Below are 23,341 nucleotides of genomic sequence, written 5' to 3' on the forward strand. Positions count from 1 at the left end.
TGAATGTACAGGTAATGTATATTCAGGCTTTCTGTATTTCAAGTGGATACATATTAGGTGATTCTTTAGGGTGTTGTACAAATGAGGGACAATTTTAGCACTTTCATATTCATAACAAATTGTTAACATTTTTTCATGAGGTTAAAAATAGCAAAAAACTTTAACAATTATTGTGTGCTAAACGATAAAACGATTTAAAATCACATCATTCCATTATGGATATGTAATCCATATACAGCAGTCATTAATTCATCTATTCAGTCTTTTCCTGTATCAAAAGCATTACAGTACAAATATCAGTTTGTAAAAATATATAGTAACATAGAACTCTGTTCATGCTTAGAGATTGTAGTGACTGTCGTAGTGAGATTGTCCCACATTAAATTCAACACATTTGTAGAAGTGTTGGATTTTTTGAAACAGGGGAAAAGGACTGTGCAATCCTTAGTGCTGTAACAACCTCCACAAAAAAACTCTGTTAGAAACTGCCGTCTGGGACGAGTTACATACTCTATTAAACAAGGAGATATTTATGTATTGCCTCGAGCACAAATAAAAAGGCAAAACTGCCAAAATAGCAGCCCCTCCTCTGTTAGTTCAACTAAAATGTATTGCAAGCATAAACAGAACGATACAATGTTAATAGAGAACTGAAAAATTGGAACCAATAATAATGCAATATGGAACACTTAATTCTCAAGGTAAATCAAAGTCATTTTACCAAACAGGCAAAGTTATAGGAAGTGAAGATATGGGAAGTTGTTAAATAAATTGATTTGGCGGTTAAAGCAAATATGATATAAATATATTTTTTAACAAAAAAAAAAACTCAAGAAAAGTGTCCGTGTGGACATTTGTGTGTATGTGTGTGTGTGTGTGAGAGAGAGAGCTTGTGTGTGTGCGAGATACTGAAAAACATTTCTTGGAACAAAAGAAATACAAAGTTTCTTTGATTATAGACTGAACTGTCAACAGAAAGGGTAGGAAACCAGCAGTAGCACAGTCACACCTTATAAAGCTCCTTATTATCACTGCTGAAATTGCCAGAGTTAAAAAGGCACACTTTTCATACAAACTTGGAATTACTATTACAATGAGATGAAGGGACATGTCAAAGAACTTCTGCTACAGAATACTATTAGCAAACATCAACAGCGTTTGATTTTAGAGCTCAAATTCAAAGTTTGCTTAAGAGGCCAAAGAAATATAAACAACAATTACACTTGCTGTATTTTCAAGACATTTCAAAAGTACAGAACATTTCAGTTCAGAACAACCTCTATTCCCAATATGTTTGTAATTGAAACGCATGCTTCCGCAGCTTGTTATTCAAATTATAATGGCCTTCTGCATTTCATAACTGTATTTCTGTGAGCTCAGTACTATGAAGAATAATGTACTGTGGCCCTGGCTTTCCATTTGAGATCTTAACTCAATTATACTGACAGTGCATAAAAGGAAAAATCAACCTCATTTGAAACTCTTGGGTCACAAAGCCAATTGGGTACGGTTGAGGTTTTATAATTTCACCCAGTGATTCAATGTCTGTGGCCTTGCCAAGAGAATAACTGATTCTACTGTTCCTTTGTCTTTAATTAGCAATATTATGAAACGAGTCTTGCAAAGCACAAAAAGGTCAGTCTGAGATGGAATTCATTCAATGAGCACATTGCCATCGTTTATCCTATATGTTTTTCATTTAATTTCTTTTGCCTTTCACTGAAGGCCTTTACGACCTAACTACTGTGTATTCTGAATACAGAATTCTATAGTTTCCATAGATTCCAACATCAATACATTACTAATTGAACTAGCAATGGTTCCAACATGACTGGGGACTTCTATTTGACAGTAGAATGTGAGGTGACACTCTACAACAGGGGTCACCAACCCTGTTCCTGAAGATCTACCATCCTGAATGTTTTCACTACAACCCTACTTTGGACACCTGCTTCTACTAATTAGCAGCTCAATGAGATGTGAAGCTGTTGAATGAGGCACACTTTGTAAGGGTTGGAGTGAAAACCTAGAGGATGGTAGATCTCCAGGAACAGTGTTGGTGACCACTGTTTGTAATGGGGGCCGCATGAGAACCTTGTGTCTAACCTGGTGCTCTGAAGTGCACACATTACACCAATGTTCACTTCTCTGCACTGGCTCCCCGTTAGTTTTAGGATTGATTAAAAAATTTTCGGTTTTAAAGCACTCCATGGTTTAGACCCCTGCCCCACATCTCCAAACTCCTTCATCTGTATTCCACACCCAGGTCTCTGAGGTCTTCCACCCGACTACTCCTCGGTCTCGGCTAAAGCCAGAGTCAGAGAGGTGGAGAAAATATGTATTCCTGTTTCCCAAAAAAGGATCGCAAAAAAACATGCATCGACTGACTGAGCTGTCTAGTTTTAGAACATATTCATGAATTCTCATCATGAATTCTCAACATACATCGAGGTTCACATTCATACTATCAGTACCAGCTTGTTCTGGCACCTTCTTTACTTCATAGCCGGGCACTTCAAGGCATATTTAAGGTACTATTTCTTTTTTAAAGAACTAATATATTGTTTGATCCTCTGGCCCTGGTCTTGTCAGGTTACCTCATATCTTTTATTAGCATTTATCGCATGAAAGTAAACATTATGGGCTGAGGAGGGCCATGAAGTGCCCATGCACACTCACTGTTAGGTATTTATTAGACTTATTGGTCTTCTGCTTCTGTAGCCTATCCACTTAGAGCAGGGATGAAAAACTCCAGTCCTGGATCTACATCTCTTTGTACGGGCTTACAGGGAAGAATCATCTTGAGCCTGCATGGTTGGGTACATGAATGGCGTACAAAGCCTGTGGGTGGGCCTGCTGCATTTCCTCTGCTTCCTATTTGCGGGCTGGGCCTTTTCTCACGGCAGGGACTGAATAAGTGCACTTGATCTATGTGAGGTGAGGGTATATATAGCACAGTTTTGACAACGTGTAGGCGTGTAAAGAGGTGTACCTTGTACAAAGTGTGCAGAGAAAGCCAGTGTCCGCAGAGCGCTGCTGAGGGGATAAGAGATAAATCTCGGCAACACTGCACCTGTCTTCCCTTCTCTTTATCTGCTGATCAGGTACTAGCACTCCATCCCCTGACCGTGGCTCTCCGCCAGGGCAAAATAATTTCATTCAGCATTCGCCTTCACACCAAGATAATGGGGTCGAGCTCATCCGAATCAATATTCAAAATCATGACTTAAAATTCATTGTACCCTTTTGTGCTCGTTTGCCCACTTAATCAAAGGAGAAGAAAAAAGTGATCACAGAAATGTTCACGTTGTAGAGTACATTGCTGACACTGACTAGCTCTGAAATATTAGGAAAATAAACATCAGGGGTGGTCAGTATTTTCTTCTGGACAGCTAAGAGGTATGCTGATTTTGGTTTTCCCCATACAATCAGCACTCGATATAGACCGAAGTAATCAATTAGAGTGAGCTGAGTGTCTAATAAACTGCATTATTTAAAGGTAAAATAGGTAATTTCAGACTTCTAAGTGTAAAAGGTGAGAAATTGCCTGAGTCCGAGGTGGGATTTGAACCCCGGCCTCTCACTTGTCCAAATTATTTGTTGAACGAACGTGTTACCATTCAGCTAAAGACGAACTTCCCCCGAGCCAAGGGCAACAACGTTCTTTTTTACGTCATCGGGGAGTGTTGTCGCGATAACCTGCTACCAGCCTTCGCTTTCACTGCACCATCCGTGCTTACTCGCGAACTAGCTGAGCTAACCATGCTACATAAGGGTCAAGAGAGGAATTGCAGCAACAAATACCTTCAAACCACGACACTGTTTATCAAACTGAGTTTGAATTACTGCACAATTATACAATGTTTTGGTACATATTGTTGGGCCGTCAACTGTATATTTTGAAACCCGAATTTAAGGACTATAAGCACAGGCAGAGGGTGAGTCAAGATGTCAGTGAGCCTTTTTCAATAATAGGAAGGGATTTACATTAGTCTTGTCACAATGTAAAAAAAAAATAATCCCCTATTGTACCTTTAATGCTTACATACAGAATAACTAGGAAAACCAATACACCGACTCTCCAGCACTAGTATTGATCACCCCTACTACAGAATTTCCAGCAGTGCAGGGTTTTTTCTCCATCCGTCTATCTATTGATCTTTCCTTCTATCCATCATACCAGTGATGATGAAAATGGACAGAAACAATCAAACGTTTCAACAGTTTGTTTTCAACCTTTTAGAATGTCAATAATATTGTAATGTGCACATACTTCTCCCAACTGTATTCCTGCTACAACACATATCTGCATAGGGACAATTTAGTTGAAAATTATGAAAATAGTGAGCCCCCGATTCAGCTGTTGAAAGCAGGATTAAGGCAGCAGGCGTAAGGACTGGTTCTATGACAACATGGAATAATTTCCACTTCATTAAAACAATCAGTGTGCTCCCCACATTCACCTCCCATTATTATAATATAACAATGGAGCGCATATAGCATGATACAGGCTGATAATGGGTAGCCAGCTAAAATACTGCCTACAAAAATGACTATAATGGTGGCTTTACCTGACAACACAAAAGCTTTTCAGAGGCAAAATGGGAGATGATAATTCTCAACTTACTGTACAGTCAAGACTTGAATTTGCAGTTCTAATTTGCCAGATGAGATACAGTATACAAAGTGAGCACTTTATTAGGTACACCTGTGCACCAGGTCGTTAATGCAAATATCTCCTCAATCAATCATGAGGCAGCAAATGAATGCATAAAAGCATGCAGAAATGGTCAAGAGGTTCAGTTGTTGTTCAGACAAAACATCAGAATGGGGAAGTAATGTGATCTATGTGACTTTTGACCGTAGAATGACTGCTGGTGCTAGACGGTGTGGTTTGAATATCTCAGAAATTGCTGATCTCCCGGGATTTTCACACACAACAGTCTCTAGAGTTTGGAGATAATGGTGCGAAAATAGAAAACATCAAGTGAGCGGCAGTTCCGTGAGCAAAAGCACCTTGTTAATGAGAGAGCTCAGAGAATGGTCAGACTGGTTCAAGCTGACAGGAAGGCACAAAAAGGTGGTATACAGAAGAGCATCTCTGAACACACAACACTTTGTACATGGGAAGCAGAAAGGCTACAGCAGCAGGAATGGTAGACGACTAGGACAACTGGCAAAAAATAGTCCACCTTCCATTATTCAATGAATATCAATAAATTCATAAATACATTTTTGAGTGAAAAAATATTTTAATTTAATTAATAATGTCGGTGAGGCATATTGTTTTTGACTACAGATCATATGTGAAAAATAGAGCCACTGGAAGAAGTAATGCTGCCTGATTCATTTCTTTCCACTGCACTCAAGGACAATCAAGCTGTATTAACAATGCAAACAATGTACCTCCATCCTACCCAGTGAAATATATAGCACTTAAAAGCTGAATGAATGAATGCATTAATTCATTAATTAATTAATTATCTTTGTTTATTTATCTTGTAGATCCATGGAAACAATAACCATGAAAGTTCTGGCTTATTCAGAAGCATTTCAAGAAAGAAAATTCTGAAAATATTTTCTGACCTTCAGAAAACACAATCTAAAATGGGATTCCACAATGCACAATTCCTCTTAATAATATTCAGACTTGTACTCTAGGTGATACGAATTATTCATTGGCACAAAAATAAATCAACATGGACCGCATAATGACTTGAATCCAAGATACTCAGAAACAAGGTGATAAATATTCTAAAATCTTCACAGATACTAACAGGATGAATCTGTTTCAAAACTTTTCGTGACAAGAGAACATTAACATCAAGTTATATGTATTTGTGGGAGTAATGGTAATAAATATATGTATAGATAGGCTTGACACTGTAATTAAATAGCTTTTTTCCGAAACCAAACAGGTCCTATTCTACCTACGTAAGTCAATCATTTTCAGTACAAGCTACCACCCTGAGTACAAATAGCTGTGTGGGGCACCGAGAGTGAGCAATGAGTGAACAGGCCGTGAGTGCGGAGGTCAAAGCAGAGAGCTTGTGTGCAAGGGAGCCAATAGAGGATGAAGGGGACTCACTGATCAGAGAGACAAGTCCAGCAGATGACAGGCCTGACAAGCTCTGTGGCTTGGGAGCAGTCCACCAGTTCCCTATGAGAGTGGAGAACAACAGTTAAAGACCACAGGGCACCAAGCAGTTCTACACTAGCAGGCTGAAGACAGGCAGAACTGGCCCCAACGCGCCACCCCCCCCCCCCCCCCCATCCCCTCCAACACTTCCTTTATCTTCCCCAGAAAAGAGACGGCTCACCATAATCACCAATCAAGTCTGTAAAAGCCCGAATCCATTCCCACAAATACTGTTAAAGCCATCTGGCGCCAATTTGGGAGTACACAATTTTCTTCTGGAGAAAGCTGAAATATCACGCTGTGTTCCGTGTTGGTGCGAGGCCCGTGTTGCCTTTCTTTGCACATAATTACCCGGTTTAGCATGTGGCTGTTTTACTCGCTTTGGCAGTGCAGCTTTTATTGTGATCATCTCCGCTGCCATTATTTCAATTAGCCCTGCGGTTCATCTGAGAAAAAAAATCTTTAACGCAGAAAATAATGCCTTAATATGATGATGTTTCATGCCTATTGAACTTGTTCGAGACAAATGCAAATTGGTTGAAATGGTAACGACGTGTTGGTACTTTTGTTAAAGCTATTAAGTCAGAGGAAGTTTCAGGTTCATGTCTCAGCTGTCATTAAATGTAGAAACGGTTCCTTGCATGCGTGACCTACAGGGAGAATGGCATTGTGAGAGGAGTTATTTACGTAGTCAATTTAACCTCTGTTTTATATCAGCTCTGAGCAGTAATCGTTCTGAACAAAATTATGCAAGCTGGCTCATTCAGAGGGAATGAGTGCCAGCCTGTGTTCTTTCCAACTGATGTGATGAACACAGACCCACACACATTGCCCATTCGCCTTAATGATTTAATGTACTTAATTGACTTAAACTGGAATAATAATAACCACAAAAGAAATGTCAGCGCATGCTATTCCTTTGCAGTTTAGAAATTTGCAGCTATTTTATCTTCATAAAAAATGGAATAAAGCCGCTGATATACGAGAAGTCGAATGAAATTTATATTTAAACACGCTGAGCCAACAGTCAAAGGGAGATTGTGTTTCATGTTCTTTCATAGGCCCGAGCACAATTCAGCAATTCAGCACGTTGACCTTATCCATTGCAGTCAGTAGACGTGCAATTTGATTAGCATTTTTGGGTTAATTCCTTTAAGGGCAAATTGAGTGAATCCGGGCCTCCTGGAAAGCGACAGACAGGCCATAAATAACAGTCACAGGCCAAGGGCACCATCTTGTAAGAAAAAGGGTTAGTGCGTCTTTAGTGGAGCCACTAATCATTGATCTGGTCTATCTTATTGGTGATATGAATGAAGTCCCCAATGCACTAGCTTTTTATCACTTAGCACTAGCTTTTTGTCACTTATCGCTCTTGTTCATAATGCCCACTCAAATTTGTAGCCTCCATTGCTGTGATGACACATATGGCAGGCAGGTTCTCTAAAGTGCAGTGCAGACCACTCTTAACCAGCTGAGCTGAACAGCACTGCACTGGGGGGGTCTTCAGTTCCTGCGCAGCTGCTGTGGGCAGACTGCATTTGCCCAATGAACCAGAGGCATCGGCGCTGCCCGCCTTGCCGGGCGATGTCGATTAAGGCCAGTTTATAGTCCATTTAGATTATAAGAGCGTCCGGTGTCAGAGTGTCGCTCGACTGAAATCGCAGAATGTTTCTGAAAATTGTTGCCCGCTGTAGACTGTAGTCGTTGTTCCAGTCTCCCAAAGAATAAAGCAAATATTGCTGCGACCGGCAACGTCCGTTGCATGTTGCCGGTCGCACGACACTTTGTCACTGGACTAAATTCTAATTCAGATTCAGATTGCTTTATTGGCATGAAAAAAATTTGCATTTGTATTGCCAAAGCATGGTAAGGAACATAAGGAAAATAACACGGTAATATGATTGAATATAAAAATAATAACGGGATAATAATGAATAATTAGTGCTATAATATATACTCACTGAGCACGTTATTAGGAGCATTTTCACTTTATTACACCTACTTATTCATGTGATTATCTAATCAGCCAATTGTGTGGCAGCAGTGCAATGCATACAATCATTTAGAGACAGGTCAGGAGTTTCAGGTAATGTTCACATCAACCATCAGAATGGGAAAAATGTGATCGAAGTGATTTTGACCGTGGATTGATTGTTGGTGGCAGGCAGGGTGGTTTGAGTATCTCAGAAACTGCTGATCTCCTGGGATTTTCACACACACTAGTCGCTAGAGTTTGCAAAAACACAAAAAAAAATCCAGTGAGCAGCAGTTCCGCAGACATAAACGCCTTGTTAATGAGAGAGGTCAGATGAGAATGGCCAGACTGGTCAAAGCTAACAGGAAGGTGACAGTAACACAAATAACCACACAGTACAACAGTGGTATGCAGAAGAGCATCTCTGAACACACAACACATCATAACTCTAAGTGGATAGACTACAGCAGTCGAAGTCTAAAACATAAGTCTAATAAATACCTAATAAAGTGCTCACTGAGTGTACATATACACACATATATAAACAGGCCTTCATGCTTCTCATAGCAGGCTCTGGCATGGCCAGGACTCCATTCTGCACTTTGGGGCACATGACTGCACCATGAAGGTAGCAGCTGTTCTTAAGATTCTGCGCATATTCCCAGGAAAGAGAACAGCAGAACTGAACTACAGCCGTACTGCGAGGTGAGGGTGAGGGTGATTCGTGAGGGTGGCTAACTGCCTCCATGTGACTGCGGGGCCCTTAACAGATGATGCAGGCTAGGCTAGTTCTCCTTCCCACATAAAACAAATAAATGAGCATTCAAGTGGATAGTGCCAGAGATAGTCAGCCCACGCAGTTAAAATACCTGTTTAAACGAGTTCTTGGAGGTAATCCAAACCCGTTGTATCTCGATTGTATTCTCGGTCTTTATTGAAAAAAAAAAAAAGATAATAAATAATTCATCCAAAATATTGTTTAGAAGAAAGTTCTCTCTCCACCATTGTGAAGGAATGTCCTTTGAAATAGCCTTCACAATTGCATTTTACAGTTTTTTTTTAACAATGAAAAGAAAATGATGAAAAGAAATTATTTCTGGCAGCGCCCATTAAAGATAATGTTGTCAATTTCCCTCCCTGTCCCTGTCCATATCAGCTCAGCTGGGAGCTTCCATCAGTGTGTTACAGCGGGTATGGGCACCATTTTGAATTCAAATCCACACATATCATACAAAAGAAAAAACACATGATTCGAAAGAATTCCGTATCAGCCGAATTATCATATAACACGTAAACCCTATATTCCAAAAATTATTTTAATTACCATCCACATCCTTGATGGAAAATATGTGGAATTAAATATATTGAATTAAATATATTTCCTTTTTGACGGAAGAGGTACTAGAGATTCTCATGAACAAAAGCAAACAGAAAAAAGTCTGATTGTGAAAACAGGCCATTTAACCCAGCTAGCCTCTTCATTTGCAAATGGTTTTCACCAAAGTTTGCACAATTTGCTAGATGTCACTATTTAAAATGCATATTAAGTGCACTTAACCCTTTTACAAAAGCATAATTAAAGATTATACACATCGATTGTACGGATCTGTCTGCCATGGCAATGTAATGGCATAAGGTTAAGTGTAAAAAGCTAATAATTTCCAAGGCTTCTTACACAGGGGTACATCAGTGTTTAAAAACTTACACATTTTCATTATTTTTACATTGATGAGCACAGCTATGTTACAAGAACTTTTCTTTAAAATCTTCTTGAGCTCAAAATGAGTTTTCTTTTAATTTCAATTACCAAAATTATTGTTTTTAAGAACAGTCTCTATATACAAGACCTACTGTATATGACATGCTTCATTTGCAAAAAAGCATCTGGATAAAAACGGGTTCCGTAGTGGCACAAACACCCAAACACTTGATTAGCACCAACTGCACGTGCAGCATATTGTTAATTAATGCATTACACATTAACACTGCCAGCAAAACAAATAAAAAATTTTTTTTTTACAAATGCAGATATCTTTCCCTCTGTGTTGTGGTGTGTTTCACTGTGACTAGCAAAGCTTCCACTTTCTCCTGCTCTCTCTCTCTCTCTCTCTCTTTCTCTCTCTCTCTCTCTCTCTCTCTCTCTCTCTCTCTCTCTCTCCTAGCACAGTTGAAAATACAAAAATTGCATGCCCTTTTTATACCGCAGAAAATGCAAATCCGATAGCATAAGACTACTGCAATCATAGCTGAATGAACATGATTCTGTGTTTTGAAAAGCACATCAATGCGGATGACCTCAATCTATGTGTAATAATAGTCTGCAAACACTCTATATTTATGGTAAAACAATTCTCACACAAATCAGGCAGCAGCACAAACTTTAATGACAGCTTCTCATGTCATTCAGCCAAAACCTGAATGTTTGTAAAAACCTGAATTCATCCATGCCTGTCCCAGTCATCTCTACCTTGTCCGGTGTGCTCGGCACCCTGACGATTCGGACAACTCAGGGTTAATGCATCACATCTGTAAGGGAGGAATTATGGGAGTCGAAGTTCTCAGGGGTCATTTCAGACTTCAGGCCCTTTTTTTCCTCTCCTCTATGCCTGCAGGGTTTTTTTTTTTACTACATTACATTACATTATTGGCATTTGGCAGACACTCAGAGCAACGTACAGTTGATTAGGCTAAGCAGGAGACAATCCTCCCAGGAGCAATGCAGGGTTAAGGGCCTTGCTCAAGGGCCCAACAGCTGTGGGGATCTTATTGTGGCTACACCAGGATTAGAACCACCGACCTTGCGGGTCCCGGTCATTTACCTTAACCACTACGCTACAGGCCACCCCCCTGTATCATCCATTACATCGCTACTCAACTCCTCATCCTGAGGGCCGCAGTCTCTGTTGGTATTTGCTCCGACCGTGCGCTACACTGCCTGATTTCGCGAATAATTTTACCTGCTAGGTTAAGATAATAAGCTAATTAGTGAAATCAGCTGGTGTAGCGCACGGTTGGAGCAAATGCCTGCAGACACTGCGGCCCGCAGGACGTGGAGTTGAGTAGCGCTGATCTATTATCTATCAGGCAGGCCAACGTCCTGAAGGAAGAACTGCTGATAATACTGATACAGCTAAAAGAATCAGATCAATAAGAGACAAAAAACGATCGACTTCGCACAGCGAGCTCAGATCAGCCTCTTTGTCTGAATGGACAGAACATGAAGTAGCACAGCCTACAATGAGCAGTGGCTCCCCGTAGGCCCGCTCACGATGAGGAACGTTCTAGAAAGTCGCTCATACGTCCATCAGTTGGAATCAAGTGAATGCCTCTACTGGCAACGGATAGGGTGTTAACACAACCTGGGAATCTCCCACTCACAAGAGCACAAAATCACAACCTGATAACACATCGGGCATTCCCAAGACCCAACACATTACAAGCGTAGTAAAAAAGTAATGTTGAAACTACGTCTCAGGTAAGAGACTAGCAAAAGCCTCCTTGCCGCAAGGTGCAAGCAAACCCTGTTGTCCTCAGACCGACAGGAACAGAGATGAATATAAAAATGTTTTTGACATTTTCGCCGTCCTCACTCAGCAGGGTAGCAACACCTCTCACCATGTCCCCTTTCCAAAAAGGCAACGGAAGCGCACGGCCAAACAGGCCAGCCCTTGTTTTGACTTTGTCTCCTCACAAGGTCACGGGTTCAGCAGACAGCAAGCATACGGTTCCAGCTGTTAGGAATGATCCATAAAACATTTCCCTCTGGCCACCGGGGAAATCAGCAGTTGAGCCTCTGGAGGGGCAAGAGACACTCATCTTTCTGCTGGCAGCTGAGTCACATGGAGAGAAATATCTTGCAGGTGCTCACATGCAATTTGTGCTTTCTGAATCTATTCTATATACACGTATAATTTCTTGATTCTCTCTCTTGATACGGTACATATTGCTGTTTTTCAAGGAGGATGAGCCAACTTCATTTTCAATGGTTTGAGAAATATGTGTAAATAGGTTACATACAAGCCATGCTGATGATAATCATGTAATGAGGAGAGTTGGAGTGCTCGAAGCTCTGAAACAAGACCTTTAACCCTGTTTCGCTAAAGAAGGTGAACTTCTCATGTAATTCAGAGTGAGAGAGAGGGAGAAAGAGAGAGAGAGACATAGAAAAAGATTACAAATCAGACCTCACCAGGTAATATCCAAGTCCTACCTTCAGTGTAACAAAAAAAAAAGAAAGAAAAGAGGTAAAAATCCAAGATGGAAAAACATAACCAGCCACAACCAACACATCATACCAGTCAATGTTTCTTCTCTTATCTTTCCCCAAACTCCAAATTCCTCTTGGCATACATGAATCCTCCATCCTGCAGGGATTGAAGATGCTGACCCGGCTTGCCCGATGCCACATTAAAGCACTGTAGTGGTTGTTTTATGAAAATGACTCACCTAAGGTCTGTGATTTCTTTTCATAATAAAACATATTTTCTACATTGTTAAATTGTTGAATCTAAATGCCACACTGGGTTCCACATAGTGTAAATACACTGCTACCCATTAAGACATAGTGAGCACCACAACTGCCTACATTTGTGCATATGCAAGGGATTAATGGACAATTTACAAAAAGGTTCCATTAACTAACATAGCATGAACTAACCTGAACAAAGTTTTACCTCATTTATTAACAAGGCATTAGTTAAAATGGGCGAATCATTTACTTGCATTTTATCAAATCATGTACCATTCTCTTCACGCTCTAGCTCCTATTCAACCTTTCCTAATGGCCTAGGTCACATGGATACATGTTAATAGATTAGTTAATTTTTTGTTCAGGTTAGATAATGCATTAAGTCATGTTAGTTACAGGAGCCGTATGGTAAAATGTCACTAGATACTGTCCAAGCAGTTTCCTTAAATTTTATGGATATCAGTCAAAAAAGAATAGACAATAATGAAATGTTGCATTCACCACAAACAGATGACCTGACATGAAAGCTTACCATCTCCACACATATGCCATAATACAAAACTAGACATCGAACAAGAGCTTCCATTAAATAATGGATTCTGTGTGGGAACTACAATCTCCAACAGAAGAAAAGATCAGGAGCAGAGCATGAAAGGAGCTTTGGCTCTGTCAAGGGCTTGGGGCTGCATTCGTAACCTGTAAACCACTTCAGCCCTCGCCCTCAGTAAACCAAAGCACTTAGTACTGTAGCAGGGAGGTGTCAGATTTGAAGAGTGAATCTGGCAGAGAATGCGTTTCCCATTTCCTAAACGCAACACACGCCTCTGGGATCACTGATTGCAGCTCCAAGGTAGTGACATCACGTGGGGGTTTTAACAAAAATTCTTATTACACCAGGCATTATGTTTTCATACTCTGGATTCCGGGCATTATTTCAGGCATTATTTCAGGATGTTATGACAATGAATAGTGGCAAAGATTTGAAAGCATTGAAGGTCTTTGAATTCCACTGTAATATCGTGACAGAGACGGAATCAGACACAAGCGAATGTTGTCCCCATCAGATTTTCATTACTTTGTTTGTTCTGCTCTGATCCTGAAAGCTTTGTTGAGACTTCACGCCGCTTGAAATGTCTGAGCACTCAGGAAAGGTCTCGCAGAGGTATCTATCACACTGCCACTAAAGGACGCGTGTAGCCATTATCGATCCACATCACTACTGAATGCTAATGTGAAAATACTGGCTAAGGTACTTGCTTCCAGGTTGAATGCCACCATGACATATCATTTCAAAAGACAAAACATTTTTAATAGGGGGTCCTCATTCCTTCAATAATGCTCTTCATCTGGATGTTTTGCACTCCTCGTCATCCCCGGATGACCCCACAGTCGTTATCTCCATGGAATCTGATAAGGAATTTGTCAGGGTTGAATGGGAATATCTATCTGCAGTTTTGGAAAATATTTATTTTGGACCCAAATTCATTGCGGCCACATCGTTTATATTCCTCACCGGAGGCAGCGGTTGCATAACGACTGAGCTCACCAGGGCTGCTTGCTGTGTATGAATTGTCTTCCTGCGATTCATATCTGTGTGGCTTACAGGCCGCAGAGTGAAAAGCAGCACCCACACGCTGGGAGTGGGGATCACAGCAAGTTTGCAGACTGAGAATTCTAAATTCTGGAGAAAATGGGCTACATCATAAAAAAATACATTGGGAAAACATATGTCTCTAGCTGGGAGAATTAATTGGCTAAAAATGAATGTCAAGTTTTGTGTCTTCCAGTGTTTCTATCCAATCATTTTTCCACTCAAGAGATAAGCTAGTATCATGTTTTATGGGGCGCTGCTATGGCCAATAAACCCCTGAGTTATAGTAACCAGAAAATTAACAACATATACAGTGGGCTTCAGAATTTGTTTTGGCACCCTTTCTGCAAATATGCTGAAAAAAATGTAGATTGTACTGTAAACTGTAAACTAAAAAATAATACTATTCCTGAAATAAACTTCATTTTCCGACAGTAGTGTGCTTTATTACTGACTCAATGAATTCAATTATATTCTTACAATGTATTTCCCCAAAAACAGGTTTCATAGTTATTTGCATTTGATGTATGTTTGGAGATGGTTTCCTGCTGGACAATCTACCAATGATTAAGGGCCATATTTTCCAGAATCAACTTCACACAGCGCACTGGAGCAGTCACTGGTGAGGTGCGTGGCACACTCATATTTATTATGGGCTAGTTTCAACTCCCCATTAAACCTGTAGCTCAATATTTTTCAAGTATTTGTCAAGTTTTACTAAACAAAATAAATTATGGAAGATCATAACACAACGAAAATAAATAAATGATCAATCATTCATTCACATGAATGACTTTGCTTACTAAACTGAACCGAGATTTTTAGGCTTCTTAAAATGTAAGTAGCCGGCCCTCCAGACAACTATAACAGCTTGTAAATGCTTCCTGTTGAAGAGTCTTTCAATTCTCGCTTTAGGAATTATTCCCCATTCTTCCTGGCAGAACACCTCTAGCTCAGAAATATTCTTCGGCCTCCTTTCATGTACAGCATGTTCGAGATCTCTCCACAGATTTTCAATAATATTCAAGTCTGGGGACTGTGGTGGCCATTTCCACCTTTCCTGGAGGTACTTCATGGTTTATTTTGAGGTTGCTTTGCATCATTGTCTTGCTGGAATATCCAAGCTCTCATCAACTTCAATCTCTGGACTGACTTTCAAACATTAGCCTCTAGACTTTCTTGATGGCATCCATTCTTCCTTCCACTCGCACAATATGTCCCCCAGTGCCCCCAGCCACCCCAAAGCATAATGGATCCACCTCCATTCTTCACAGGTGGCAAGGTGCTGGCCAAAAAGTCTGGTTTCGTCAGACCAAAGCACATTGTTCTAAAAGGCTTCAGCCTTCTCAAAGATTTCTTTTGCAAACTTCAGATGCTTAATTTTGTGTTGATGCTGTTCTTTCTGGCACCCTGCCATGTAGGTCTTTGTTGTTTAAAAGTACAATAGGTAAGATTTTTGTGTTAAAACATTGTTACAAGACCATTGTAAATCCATTCCTATCATTGAAAAAGGCTCACTGACATGCTGACTCGCCCACGGTTTTACACAGGACAAACAGGGGTCATGGCAGGAATGTAAGAATAAGATGACAATATCAGTTCTACGTGGTACCACGTTCTTCTTACCTATGATACCTCTATGACCCTTAATCTTCCAAACATATACAGCCACACTCCTACGAGAATCCCAATGGTACAAAGTGCAGAGAGGATCTGATTTTCCTTATTCAAATTGGGCACCAAACCATATAGTGGGTTCAGACCCAAGAGAAAGATTGGTGTCCAAAAGAATCTAAATCAAATTTCTGAATTTCTCACCCTGCTCTATTCGCTGCCAAGCCACGTCTCTCTCCCTCATGTTATATCTCTAACCCCTATGATGTTTCCACAGTCAAAACCTGGTCCCAACAGCATTTTGAGCTTGGAGGTTTATCTAGCCAAGACCCCACGCTGTATATAATAACCACTTCTCGCCTCCAGCTAAACTAGATTCTACTTTTAAGCAAAAGCAGAGCTTGGGCCTAGCCAAACATATCAACCTCAAAATCAGCAACAATTCAATATCTGCAAAATGTAACCTACTCCATTTTAATTTATATTGTTACTTTCAGATTCATCAATAAATGAAAGCTAAAGCTCCTCTGGTCTTTTCTTTGGTAGCTCAGACTATTTCTACACACAATTCCTGACAGCCTGCAACCCGCTGCCTTCTTCCATATTTAGTGCTGCACTGAATACGTAAAACTTACAAGAGCTGGGTTGGATGCAATATTACAAATTCACACCTACAATAGCTTATGGGTCTCATAACTGAATTATTTTCTCCAATAAATTTGCCATCTCCAATCCCACCCGAATCTGGAATGTCCAATTCACAAGTATATATAATATAAGCTCGTATGCAGCCCTGCCACCAACTCAGGAGAGTGAAGTCATGCACCCTTCGCAAACCGCTTATTTTCACACTGTATTCGCCAGCCTGATATTCAGAGAACGAGGGTGGAGGAAACCCATTCATGTGCTTTGTAAGGGCTTGATTCACCTTGCCTTACCGAACGCATCCCTCCGAGCAATGCGGGGTTAGCCTAATCAACCGTACGTCCCTTTGGATAAAAGAGTCAGATACATAACACATTATTATATATCCCTGAGCAGCAGGAAGTCCCAATTATGCACTACTCCCCTGGGCTGCCAGCCACAGTCAGCACTGAAACGGGTTGGATTTGATCCGATAATATGGAGAAGAGTTGGGAGTGGAAATAGCAGACTTAGGGCAGCGCTTTAGATACGTTGAACGGGAGCAACATCAGTGCGCATCTTGCTTTAATATGGGTTAAGGTCCTCCACCTTTTCAGCAAAGTAAAATTGTACAGGATCTACCCTACCCTAATCTAACCTTTAGATGAAGCACGGTAAGTGTCACAGTGGCAGAGCTGACTTGACTGCCATGTTTTGGTCTTGCCCTGACTGACTGCTGGTCTATGATATAGACCCTTTCTGAAGCATTTGAAATAGATGTTGAATCCAGTGCAGAGATTGCCATTTTTGGGGTTCCAGGTGATGGCTTAATGATAAACAGACAAAGCATACTTTCGCCTCCACAGTATTTTGGAGGAGAATGTCAGGCACTGTACAAAGGTTGTTTCTTACACCAGAGATGGAATATTTTATAGCTAAAATTTTATTTTAACAGTCATCACAATACTCTTCTACTTATGTTTCCCTTTTTATTATTCGTTTTTTCTTTATGTTTCTTACTTCTCATATTTCATAAATTTGCCATTAGTTTGACTGATGTTCTGTGAATGCAATATGTGATGGGACTATTTTGGGGGTGCAAAAAAGAAAATGCTAATAATTTATATGTTAACAGTTCCTATACTCTTCTTGAATACAAATATGAGCATATTTTCATTCAAGAAATCCCGCCAATCTCATCATGTTGCATTCACAGAACACCAACCAAACTAATGACAATGGCAAGGGAGAAGCAAGGCACATAAAGCAAAAACGAATTATACAAATAATAAAAAGGGAAACACAAATAGAAATATTCATATTATAGAGAAACAGTCTTTGAACTATTTCCCACTGAAAAAATAGCACAGTGCTATTGAATTCACATTTAAGCTTGAACGGGTTTAACACCTTATATAGAGAATTAGGGTCAGTTGACCCTAAAGGTAATAACAGATTCTTCACGGGAGAAAAAAGCCCTGACACCTGCATGGCAAGTTCAGTTTCATGTCTTACTGTGAAAAAACCACTCCAAAAAAGTGAAAAAGAGATATAGCATGAGGAAATGATATAATTGTGCTTTCAAATGATTTACTGTACATCAAATAAGAATGGATTCAGATTTTGCTCCTCAAATTTTACTTCATTATTATTATTATCATTTTCTTTTGTAATATCCAGAGAATGAGACACCTGCTTCAAGCTGAATCATCTCCGAGCCCATGACCGTGATTCTGAGGCAACCTGGCACTGTTAACCCCTGTCGAGTCCCTCCCTCGGAGCGGTGAGCCAATTATACCGCTCCACATGAGCCGGCTTTGGCAGGCCCGGGAATCGAACCCCGGCCCTCCCCGGGAACCCTTCTGAAATAATAAGGTTGGGATAGGCTGTGTGAGGACAGCATATCCCGGCCCACACAGTCAAATAACAGTCAAAATAATAGACTGTTTAGAAAGAAAGTTATGAATCCGTTTCTACCCTCCTTGGTAACACATTACAATAATGTCACATGAATTGGCATTAACTAATATAGTTGTAAACATGAATTAATGCATTCAATGTACAAATACATTAATTAGCCTTTGTGTTCTGTTCATTTGGCATGTTTGCAAGGAGAAATTGACCCAGGACATTATTGGGATTTAAAGTAATACAGAAAAAATAATATGTCAAAATTGTCTTTATCTCAATCCCAAACAATATAGATAAAATATATGGTTAATGCTTCCTTATTACCGCTGCTAGATCACATTGAACAATTAAAGAACCATTCGTTTTTTTGTGAAAAAGTTGTGATTCATGGGGAAAATCCACTATAATGTGTCATGATCTGTGTTTTGGTGAAATTATTTCATGGTTTATTATCCTTTGTTTGTAATTTATTATTTTTCATATTTATGTTTGTCTTGACGGTCATAGTATTCCTGTGTTTGTGTCTGCCTTACCATGTGCTTGTGTTTTCTTTGTCCTGAACCCCGCCCTCACCTGCCGCTGTTAGCCACGCCCCCTTTGGTTCATTTGCATTTTCATTGTTTTGATTGATTCCTCCCTGTTCCTCATTGTCTCCTGCCCATTAGCAGCTTCCCTCTGTTATTTAAGTTCTTCCCTTCTGTTTAGTCGCTGCCAGATCGTGCCTCAATGTTTGGAGAGAGATTCTGCCCGTTTTTGCTCTGCCTGTTTTCTCTCTGTTTCCTTGTGCTCATTTATGATTCTTTGGTTTTCTGTTTAAGTAAATTTGGAGTCTGGATTGCTTCTATGTTGGTGAGAGATTCTGCCTGTTTGGCTCTGCCTGTTTTCTCTGTTTCCTTGTCCTCATTTGTGAGTCTTTGGTTTTCTGTTTATAGTAAATTTTCTTGAGTCTGGATTTTTGATTACATTTTTGTATCTGCCCTTTTGGCGATTTTTCCGAGTTTTTGTTTTTGAGAAGATTTGTCCCTCGGTTTCCAGTGACCTTTTTGAGTTTGGATTTTTGTGCTTTTCTTTTTTGATTCTGGAGTCTGGCCTTTATTTCTTGTCGATTCAGGATAAATCCTGTTTTGCCTCATACCTCTGGTCTGCACCTGGGTCTGCCCGTCATCCTAACAGTACGATCTGGCCATGATGGACCCAGCAGACCCGAATCAGGTGCGAGTTGCCCTTGTGCAGCAGGGAATCGTCTTGGGAAGGCACCAGACCAAGTTAGAGGCCATCGCCTCATGCGTCAGGGACCTGAGCGCCCAGGTCCAGCCACTTTGGTTTATCCGATCTGCTGCTGCAGCCACCCCCGCTCCACCAACCCATGAACCCCGACTGCCCCATCCTGAGAGGTACTCTGGTGAGCCTGACACCTGCCATTCCTTCCTCTCTCAATGCTCCCTCATTTTCCAATCCCAACCTGCCACCTTCCCCTCTGACCGTGCTAAAGTGGCCTATGTAGTCACCCGGCTGTCTGGCCGTGCCAGAGAGTGGGGAACCGCTCTCTGGGAGGCTGGATCAGCTTCCTGTGAGGACTTCCAGGAGTTCTCATCTGCAATGAGAAGGGTCTTTGACCATCCCAAGTACGGGCATGAGGCGGCAGCTCGGGCCGCCGCTACTGGTGGGAATACAGGCTTCTATGCCCTCCGGGCCAAGATCCGTGGACCACGCCATGCCCAACTACCTTTCCCACCCCTTATCCACTCTTCCACTCCACCTCTGATCCGGTATCCTGAACCACCCCTGTTCCAGCATCACCTTCGATCCCAGTGCCCGTCCCTGTTTCTCGAACCCCGTCTGCCGGAGGGCTGCCGGCCCCCGGGTCCCGAGACCCGTCTGGCGAAGGGCTGCCCGCCCCCGGGTCCCGAGCCCCGTCTGGCGAAGGGCTGCCCGCCCCCGGGTCCCGAGCCCCGTCTGCCGAAGGGCTGCCCCGGGTCCCGAGGCCGTTGAACCTACCCATGAACCTGTAACAGAACCTGCCCCTGCATCTGAGCCACTCGCTGAATCTGCAATCGCCCCTAAACCTGTCGCCGAACCTGCGCCTGAGCCTGCCCTGGCCCCTGAGCCTGTCGCTGAACCTGCCCCGGCCCCTGAGCCTGTCGCTGAACCTGCCCCGGCCCCTGAGCCTGTCGCTGAACCTGCCCCGGCCCCTGAGCCTGTCGCTGAACCTGCCCCGGCCCCTGAGCCTGTCGCTGAACCTCCCCGGCCCCTGAGCCTGTCGCTGAACCTGCCCCGGCCCCTGAGCCTGTCGCTGAACCTGCCCCGGCCCCTGAGCCTGTCGCCAAGCAGGCCCCCAAGCCGCTTCTGCCCGGAGAGGCCCCGTCTCAGGCCCCCGAGTCGCTTCTGACCGGAGAAGTCCAGTCTCGGTCCCCCGAGCCGCCTCTGCCACAGGACCTTGGTCTGGCCCCTGCACCATGTCCGGCCCAGTCCCAGGCTCGGGCCCTGCCACAGGCGCTGACTGGGGCCCCAGGCCCCACCAGGTCAAGAATCCTGAGACCGCGACCCCGGGGCCGGTCCCGCCTGAGACTCCGACTTCGACCCCGGGCCCAGTCCCGTCATGATCTGTGGGTGGGGGGTACTGTCATGATCTGTGTTTTGGTGAAATTATTTCATGGTTTATTATCCTTTATTTTTGTAATTTTGTAAGTTTGGCTCTGCCTGTTTTCTCTGTTTCCTTGTGCTCATTTGTGACTCTTTGGTTTTCTGTTTATAGTACATTTTCTGAGTCTGGATTTTTGATTACATTTTTGTATCTGCCCTTTTGGCGATTTTTCTTGTCGATTCTTGTGGAAAATAAATCCTGTTTTGCCTCATACCTCTGGTCTGCACCTGGGTCCTTGTCTGCCCGTCATCATAACATAATGAAGACATGGGTGGCATAAATTATGCTTATCTTGAAAAAATGTCAATGAGGTTCTGATACTACTGATATGGGAGTGGAGAGTGGAGGTGGGTCACTAGGTTTGGGACATTTTCTTTTGGCAATGTCTACAGTATAATATGGTGTTTGTTACATGATTATTATATATTATAGCCAGGGCTGGGCTGATTTGATTTTGATATTTTGGAGATGTTTTGTTGCCAGTAGTCCAGGGGCACTATTTAATGGCACAATGAATTCTACAAAGTACAAGGAAACATTGGCAAAAAATCTGATTGCCTCTGCCAGAAAACTGAGATTTAGTTGCGGGGAGATTGTCCAGCAGGACAATGACTCCAAACATACATCAAAATTCACACAGAAAAGGTTAAGTAAAAACAATAACCATGTTCTGCAATGGCCATCTCAGTCTCCAGACTCCCATCACAAACCTGTGGTCTGAACTGAAGACGGGGGTAACCCAAGGATATCAATGTTTCTCAAAAGCTCTGCCTGGAGAAATGGTAAAAAAATCCCTCCAAATGTGTTCTCTAACCTTATCACAAATTATAGGGAAAGACTGGCTGTCATCTTTTCCAGGGGTGCTTGCACAAAGTATTAAACCAGGGGTAAAACTTGTTTTTTGCAGAAATACATTTTTATTTTAAAAATCTAGGACTTGGTTGATTCCATTGAATCGTTAATAAAGCACACCACTTTACATATGTTGGAAAATAAAGCTTATGTTTTTTTTTAGTTTACAGCTTTGTGCATATGTATTAAGTGTGCCAATAATTCTGGAGTCCACAGTTTTATTTCAACAAAGGTTTCCCAGCTTAACCATGTAATTGGGATCTGATGAAGCAAACTATAAATATATGCTAAAGTACTTACTTAATGTGAAACCACATCACAGCCAAAATACTAGTATTTCAGAAGCAAGATAAGAACTTGCTTTTGCCAACTTCATATCAGATAGTTATCAGATCTGTCATAACTCCTCATCACAGTTTTCTGGGTCAAAAACAGCAGCGTCTGTTCACAATTACATTAAATCCTGACTATAATATGGTATTTAAAAAAAAAACATAGTTTGCTATTATTCCAGGTATAAGAGAATCCATTTTACAAAAGAGCAGGCTGCTAACCCCACTCCATGTTATGCATCTGGGGCCATTCAATATCAACATTCATATCTTCTTCATTTATTCCCATAAGTCTGCTGTGGTGATGGGAGCAAGCCATGTTCTCTCTAACCAAGCCATTCTTCATATCTTGCTCTCATCTGCTCTCCTTCCTCCCCAAGTAACTGAAAAAGTTAAATGTCAAATCCGACCTCCGCTACTTTGTCAGTGAGGATGTACTAATATGTTCAGCCGTATAGGAAAAGCTCTCACTTATCACTTATTTTTGCATCATTAAAATGATGAAGGAAACAACCTGGCCAAAGTGATTTTCTTTTTGATTTCAGTATGTTACTGGTGCCCAACTATTTCCAATAGTGTCTGTCTCTTCTTTAAGAAGTGAGAAAACTCTGATTTTTTGTTAATGTTTTGGTAAACTTAACACCCACTTGCAGTATTATTAGTGAGGCATTTTCTTATGAACAGAATATGTACTTGTAGTAGAGACTGCTTTGTTACTGTTGCTTTTGGGAATAACCCTTTCCCAAGAGATTTTAAATATTCCTGTAAAAACACGTTATGCATGTAGTGCATGTTTGTTATAAAAAACATCTCTCTCTCATCCCCAATTTTGTAATGAAACACTTAAAGAAATATCTTAATCCTATCATCTGGACAAAATCTTAGCAAAGAAAATGTTCAGGTCTACTCATAATGCCGTCTTTATATCAGCGAAGTTGTGTCTGCACCATTTTGGATGGAAACCTATTATTACAGCTGAAACGAGGTCATGTCAGGAAATGTGTGGGAAAGGCTCCTCTCCCTTGGGTGTTTTCAGTTCATCTTAAGAACCACACTTATTGAATATGAAAGACATCAAACAGCAATCAAGTGTATTATGAAATATGTATGTGCAATGAGATTTACACACAAAATGCAAAATACGACTAATTTAGTTTGTCATACATTGATTGCATGTTTGATTGCAATCAC

At 41.3% G+C, this 23,341-nt stretch overlaps 1 protein-coding gene across 3 annotated transcripts in view; it reads right to left on the reverse strand.

The window, feature by feature from the left end:
• b3galt1b (UDP-Gal:betaGlcNAc beta 1,3-galactosyltransferase, polypeptide 1b) overlaps positions 1-23,341 on the reverse strand; it is a 156,897-nt gene that overhangs the window by 113,733 nt on the left and 19,823 nt on the right. For 2 of the 3 annotated variants that reach the window (XM_061235951.1, XM_061235950.1), the window contains exon 2: positions 6,089-6,160. The exons of the other annotated variant lie outside the window; for it this stretch is intronic. The gene's annotated coding sequence lies outside the window, so the exon portion shown is untranslated. The remainder of the gene's footprint in view (positions 1-6,088; positions 6,161-23,341) is intronic. 3 annotated transcript variants of the gene reach the window in all.

Source organism: Conger conger, chromosome 3, assembly GCF_963514075.1.
Source record: "Conger conger chromosome 3, fConCon1.1, whole genome shotgun sequence".
NCBI lineage: Eukaryota > Metazoa > Chordata > Actinopteri > Anguilliformes > Congridae > Conger > Conger conger.